Source organism: Dasypus novemcinctus, chromosome 5, assembly GCF_030445035.2.
Source record: "Dasypus novemcinctus isolate mDasNov1 chromosome 5, mDasNov1.1.hap2, whole genome shotgun sequence".
NCBI classification, from domain to species: domain Eukaryota; kingdom Metazoa; phylum Chordata; class Mammalia; order Cingulata; family Dasypodidae; genus Dasypus; species Dasypus novemcinctus.
Genome location: NC_080677.1, coordinates 99,840,187 through 99,847,840, shown reverse-complemented (window position 1 = coordinate 99,847,840; position 7,654 = coordinate 99,840,187). Strand labels below are relative to the sequence as shown.

General features: G+C 38.7%; 1 pseudogene; it reads left to right on the top strand.

Moving 5' to 3' along the window:
- The first annotated feature begins 4,014 nt into the window (after positions 1 to 4,014).
- LOC101416756 (F-box only protein 8 pseudogene) lies at positions 4,015 to 4,762 on the top strand (annotated as a pseudogene).
- Positions 4,763 to 7,654: the final 2,892 nt, after the last annotated feature.

Here is a 7,654-nt window from a genome sequence, read left to right as displayed (position 1 = left end):
GGTGCACTTCTTACACATGGGGCTCCCCAACATGGGGGACACCCCTACATGGCACGGCACTCCTTGCATCATCAGCACTGCTCATGGGCCAGCTCCATATGGTTCATGGAGGCCCGTGGTTTGAACTGCGGACCTCCCATGTGGTAGACGGACGTCCTAACCACTGGGCCAAGTCTGCTTCCCCAAATGTACCATATTAATGAAAGATGTTGTTAATGGGGGAAAGTGTGGGAAGGGACGGGGGTGGGGTATATGGAATTGCTTTGTATTTTCTATGTAACATTTATGTAATCTAAAGCTCCTTTAAAAATAAAGAAAAATAAAGAAAAAAACTTAAAAATATCTGCCTTTTGGAGTTTGAATTAAATACTTAATATTTAAATATCTTCTAAATACCTAGAATTTCAAAATTAAGTATAGATTTGGACTTTTATTAGAAGCTTAATTTAAATTTTTCAAGATAATCTATAGTGGGTCTCCAAAAAAGCAGTTTCTGACTTCATTCGGGTCAGAACTCCCTGTGAAAAGAATTTGTGTATACTTCTTGATGGAATCAGGCACCGTCAAATGATTCAATTTAGTCTAATTCTTTATAGGCTTCAAACTGGTAGGTAGTCAGAAGAGTTCGGGTCCATCGTTCCTAAGGCTTTCTTAATGAACCACCATGAATTGGCCAAAGATTCTTTTGGTTTCTTCCCTTGAGTCTCTTACTTTCTCTGCTGAGGGGATGGAAAGAGGTGGCTTGGTCACAAAGCCAGGAGCTGGTTAGAAGTAGAATTAGATTGTATTGTAATTAACAAGCTTTAATTAACAAGCTTAGCTGTAGCTTATCACCAGTGGAGAATATGGTATGCATTGTAAAACACTGTTCAGTGTGGTGGTGGTGATGCCAAATGTGTGATTTGATTAGAAGATGCTAAAATTAATGCCCAAACCAACAAGCACATGAAAAGATACTCTTTATCATTAGCTATTAGGGAAACACAAATGAAAACCACAATAAGAACTATGAAAAAAGAGAAAGAACTATGGATAGTAGTATATAGTAATAAATCAATAATTTTCCATCAATGGTGAAAAAAAAGGAAATGTGCTAAGTGAGAGAAATTAGACAGAAAGTATTGTAAATTGTTTGAGTCCATTTATGCAAAATGTAAATACAAATAAATTACAAAGATGGAAATAGGTTAGCAGTTATGTATGGCAGGGGAAGGATAGAGATATTGAGATGTGACTAGAAAGAGGTAGGGTGTTTTGGTGCTCATTTGTTGGTTTTTATTGTTGTTTTTTTTTTAGCGTAATGAAAATGCTCTAATATTGATTGAAGTGATGAATGCATGACTCTGTGATTATACCAAATGCTATTGATTATGCACTTTAGATGAACTGTATGGTTTATGAATATGTTTCAGTAAAGTTGATTAAAAACAAACACAAAACTTAACTACCCCCTCCTGTCTTCCTCAGAGTTGAGATCAATGTTCTGTGTTCTCTTTCCCTTACCTGTAGCCATGAATAAAAATCATTCTGGCCTCTTAACAAAAACAAACAATCAGAAAACCCACCATGAGATACCATTTCATACTTGCTAGTTCGACTGTTATTTTTTAAAAAAATTGTAAATAGCAAGTATTAGTGAGGATGTGGAGAAAAGGAACCCTTAGACATTGTTGGTATGAATATAAAGTGGTGGATCTGCTGTGGAAAACAGTTTGGCAGTTCCTCAGAAATTTAGGTATAGAATTACTATATGACCTGGCAATGCCACTTCTCCCCAAAATTGAAAGCAGGAACTTGAAAAGATATTTGCATAACTGATGTTCATAGTGGCATTATTCACAACCGCCAAAAGGTGGAAGCTGCCCAGGTGTCTATCAAAGGAAGAACAACAACAAAAAATGTGGCATATACGCAGAATGAAATATTATTCAGCTTTAAAAAAGGAATGATGTTCTGATTCATGCTATAACATGGGTAAACTTGGAAGACATCATGTTTTGTGAATTAAGCCAGACATAAAAGGACAAATATTGTATGATCTCTTATATGAAATAATTAGAATATGTAAATTAGAAGAGTTAGAAATTAGAGTATATGTTACCAGGAGCAGGGGCAGGGTGGGGAATGGGGAGTTAATGCTCTACTGGTACAGAGTTTCTGTTTGGGATGATGGAAAAGTTTTGATAATGGTTAGAGGTGATGGTAGTACCACATTGTGGATGTAATTAATACCACTGAATTGTATACTTGAAAGTGTTTAAAATGGGAAATTTTATGCTGAATATTTTACGAGAATTAAAAAATTTGAAGAAACCAAATAACTATTCAACACAAAGAGTGAACCCTAATGGAAATTATGGGCTACAGTTATTAATATAATTATAATAACATTATAGTTATATTATCAATTGTAACAAAGATACCACACTAATACAAAATGGTAATAACAGGGGAAACTGTGTGTAATAAATGAATAAATAAAACTGGAAAGAATGAATGTAGAAACTGAATACCTAGCAACTGCCCCTTCTCCCCAGGACCTAGAAAAGGAAGGTGGGGTGGGCATAGGGCATTTCTGCAAAGAAGGTACTCTTTTTTATGTCTCCCTTTAGTTTTACTAAAGCTCTGGAAAACAAATGGTGGGTTCCAAGTTAATCCAAGGAACTAAGCACACAGCTGAGGACTTGAAATAATGGCGCTGTAGTTGTGTGGAGGAAATGGAGGTGGCCCAGAGAAGAGCTGGAGGGGCTGATTCACTGCCCCCAGGACCCATACGAAGAGTATCTAGGAGAGTGAGACTTGGCAGCAAGAGAAATGTTCATTTCTGATGTCAAAAACTTAAAGTTGTTATTTTATATCCTATGAATTTGTTATTTTTTTGTTCTGTTAGATTTGTGATAGTGGTGATAGGAAGATTGGGCAAGTACTTACTTTCCCATATTATGATATTTCTGGGAAGGCTGGCAGAGTGAAGGTGGAGATAGGAAAGTGTGTATAAAGGTCATCAAAGTAACTAGTCCATGAAAGTAATTAATTTGGAGTCTTGTGGAACCCTTTATATGGTTGTTATAGAAAGTTGCTGGCACACCGAGCCCCTGGAGTGGAAGTGTTTTCGACAGCAGCAGGAATGAGAGGTTGGCATTGGCAGAGGGAGAGACCTGCACATGTTTTCTATCACTAATTTTCTTACAGGATGTTGTTTTACCAGCATTCTGGCCTATTTGAATTCAAGATATGGGTCTTTGGAAGATCATTTACTCTTATTTATAACATGCAACAAGAGAAATTGGCCAGATGGAAGAATAACCATAGGTACAGTCTTAACCATGTTGTGAGTTTCTCTCCCATATCCACCCTCAGCAGCATCTTGGTTAGGGAGCAGGTGAGTACATTGCTGGGGGGAAGAGAGAAAAGTAAAAAGGGGGAAAGAGTTATGGAAAAGAATATAGACCTAGCTTATAGAAGGAAAAAAGGGTGAATTATTTAAGAGGTAAAATTGCTAACATTTAGTGAGGACTTATTATAAGCCAGGCACGGTTCTAAGTGTTTTATACCATCAACACATTTAATCTTTCTAACAGCATTATAACATAGATACTACTGTAATCTTCAATTTCCTTCCAACAAATCAGGTGCAGACAAGTTCAACAACTTGTCCACAGTCATACAGCTAGTCAGCAGCAGAGTCATGATTAGAAGCCAGGAAGTCTGGTTCTAAAATCCAAGCTCTTTGCCACTACCCCACACTGCTGGAAAGCAGCGAGGGACAGATGTGAGGTGAAAGAGCTAAGGCAGTGAATATATACTAGGAGGAAGGTAATGGGTATGTGTCAGAAGGGGGCCCAGCAAGGGTAGGATGTGCACCTGTCTCTTGGGGATGTCATATAGAAGATTCCTGTGGTAGTTTGGGACTGTAATATACCCCCATATAATGTTCATGAAACTGGTCCATTCCTGTGATGTGGACCTATTGTAGGTGGGACCATTTGATTAGATTAATTTAGTAAGGTGTGACCCTATCTGAATGCAACTGACCTCTGCTTGACTTAATGTGTCCAACAGGATCTCCCTAGTGATGAGCTTCTCTGGCAAGCATTGTGCAAATCCACTTGGGGTCACTGTTCCATGTAGAATAAGAACCTGCCTCTAGGATTTTATTTTAGAAAATTGCATATGCAGCTGGATGAAAGCAGCCTTACCATCAACCTAGATGAGGGAGGGAGCTACTTTATGTCCAAGGGTATCCTAGATGATCCACCAAAGAAAACAGCAAAGTTTATCTTCTATTCATGAACACTAAATTGGAAAGAACTAAGAATCTAGTTTGATGAAGGGTGAGATGTCTTGGATGACCTTGTAACACTGCATAATTTTAGAAATCAGTTTTTGCCAAATGCACTTAGGAATTATTTCATCATATCCTTGCCGCTGAAGAGTGTGGGGAATGTCTTGAAATTCTTGAAACAATGTTCTCAAATAGGTTCTGTGCTTGTAACACCAGTTTAATGTGAGAACTTGGAACTTGGCCTTAGTTGTGATGCAGCCTATGTACTGTACTACTCTTTGATTCTACTTTCCATTGACCTCACTAGTGCTCCTAGGAAGAATAAAATGTCAAAAAGAGAATTAATTGAAATACTCATCATGCTTCTCAGAACAATAGTGAAGACTTTTAAGTCACCTTTATAGATATCTACCTGCTGGTCATGTGGCTGCATGGAAGCACAAGTGCCAAGACTTCAACTTCTTTTTTTTCTTTTAATTATCCCCCCCTTTGCAGCTTTTTTTGGTGTGTGTGTGATGTCTGCTCTCTGCATCGATTCGCGTTGATTTGCTGTAGGTTCTTCTGTGTCTGTATTTTTATTTATTTCCCCTCCCCCCTTGCGTCTTGCTTGCTGTCTGCTCTCTGTGACCATTCATTGTGGACTCTTCTGTGTTCTTGCTTGTCTCCATTCTTTTTTTTTTTTTTTTTTTTGCGTCACCTTGCTGAGTCAGCTCTCCATGGCGCCTGCGGGCGAGACTGCCTTTGCAAGAATGGAGGGTCTCCCATATGGTAGATGGGAGCCCATCTGATTGAGCCTTTAAATCTTCTGGGTTTTGCTTTTTTTTTTTTTTTTTTTTTTATGATGAATTCTTCCAGTTTTTTTCAGTGAAATTACTTAAGGTCATTTTTATCCTCCTGGTAATTTCCTTCTGAGTAGTCTCCAGTTTGGCGGAAGCCCTGGAGAATGTGGTACCTGAACTGAACTGAATACACTAAGGATGGTTGGACCAGCATGGAGTAGAGTGAGATGATCACCTCTTTTCATTTGGATGTCATTAATAAAACCTGGACAGCCTCTTTATATAGTTGACTCATAGTGAACTTCTGGTCAATGAAGACTCATGAGTCATTTTGAGCCATGTATTTCTCATCCTATATTTAAACATGTTTTAATCCAAGGATGTGACATTACATTTTTGCGTGATAATTTTAATTATTTAGATTTTGCCTCTATTCAGTTTGTTTTGGATATTGGTTTGGTTGAACAAAAAAAAAATCATCCCTCCAAACTCTGTTTTATTCAAAGATTTGATCAACATGACATCATTGTTAAAATAAATGCTGAAGGAACAGGTGAAAGCCTTGTGGCATGACTGTAGAGACTATTTCATCAGAAGCCATTTTCCTTCTATCTTCTGAATGCTAAAGCTCTCTATAATTTAGGGCAATTGCTAAAACTGACTTTTATTCTAAAAAGAATCCTGGAAGGTGTCAGGAAAAGATCTTTTATGGCTTTTATCTTTTGTCTGAATTTGTGTGTGGATTTACACCACTGAGCTGTGTGTAGGTTTTGGGATTCTCAGTCAGCAATTTGTCCCTTAGGGTCTTGGGTTAAATCATTCCAACCTGCCAAGATGAGGACCTCTGGTTTTCCATTTTCTTGACTCTCTGTGAGATCTCTAAAGGGGATATGGAGAGCAAGCTCTCTTTCTCCTTTGCTGTCCTGGAACCCCAGCACTTCAATCCCTAAGGATGCTCTGCTGGGCTGCCTGAGACCATTCCTAGCCCCAGATGGCCCTGGCCATTGGCATTTGACTGCAATCATCAGAAACTTTTCTGCCAGCTTTGCCAAGGGCTGTCTGTTTTTCATATTCCTCTTTGGGGGTCTCGTAGGAGGGCTTCCCTCCGCAATTGTGACGAGCTTTACATTTAGATAATAAACCTTCTTCTTAATGGTTGGGGGAAGAGGAAACTTTGTTGAGTCTAGTGGATCCAAGTATGGTCCCACCCTGCCCCCTCCAGATACCCATTCAGAGTTCTTCCCCTTACTGGGTTTATTCTCTCTCAGGAGTTCCCAGGTCCATGAATGCAATCTAGTTTCCACTAAACTGTACACAAGTATTTCATACATGCCAGCCTTTGTCTGAATTCCAGTGTTGGATGAGGTCCAAGCTCTTTCAGAAGCAGGACTCTGACTCCAGGGAGACCACTTTTCAGCATCCCCAAGCATTCTGAGACAGTTGTGGAGGTTTTGTTTTCCCAAAATCTATGAAGACTCTCTAGGATAGCATTGTTCAATAGAAAAATATAAGGCACAGAGCTAATTTAAATTTTCTAATACACACATTTAAAAGAGTAAAAAGTGAAATTAATTTTATTAATATTCTATTTACCCCCACTACCTAAAATATTATTTCAATAGGCAATTAATATAAAAAATTATATTTCCTGTTATTTTTTATACCAAATCTTTGAAATCTGATGTGTGTTTTCTATTTATAGCCCATCTCAATTCAGACCAGCCACAATTCAAGTGTTCAGTAGCTTCGTGTCTCTAGGGCTACCATATTGGATGGCACATCTCTAGGGAATACATTGCTATCTAATTTAGTTTATATCTATAGCCTACTGATATAAATTTCAACGGTGATTGGTGGGGATTTCTAAAGACTTTTCCTGTGGTGATATACTTTGTTTCTTTTTACCTTTTATCCTAATCCATATGCTCTCTCTCAAGATTCTACCTCTCTGTTGAAGAGTTTTCATACTATCGTATCTCTTGATTGCCATTACTACACCAGGTCATCTTTTTCCACGTGTAAGTTTTTTTTTTTTTAAAGAAGATAGGAGACTCTTTCATTGCTGTATTCAAGTAATGAATTCTGCGCCAAGTTAGGTATGGTGAGCATGTGTCCTGCTGCCCACAACACTTTTAGTTGCTGGGAGTACTGCTGGAAGATGGTCCTCAGTTATCAGGTCTCTTTGGGATGTCAGCTGATGAAAATTGCCTCATGCAAGATCTTGCCTCCTTGCCTCTTCCCAGGGCAACCTGCATCCAATGATTGACCAATCAAGGGTACAAAGTCCCAACCCCTTTGCCTTCATCTCGGGCAGCTCTGAAGGGTCATTCCAGCTACAGAGCTCCCTGTGGGATCAAGAGACCTTTGTTGGGCCTGCAGCCATCTCCTCCCTTAGCCTACAGTCTCTTTCCTTCCACAGGTGTTGCTTCTAAGAAACATCCTGCATGCTAATCTCAGAGTGAGCTTCCAATCTGTAACACAAGGTAAAAAAAACTATAATTTCAAGGTCTCTTGCTCATTGGCCATTTCCTGAGCATAAGTATAAAGGTGGCTTAGGTCACAGGAAATTTTCTCTCTCACCTTTCCAGTT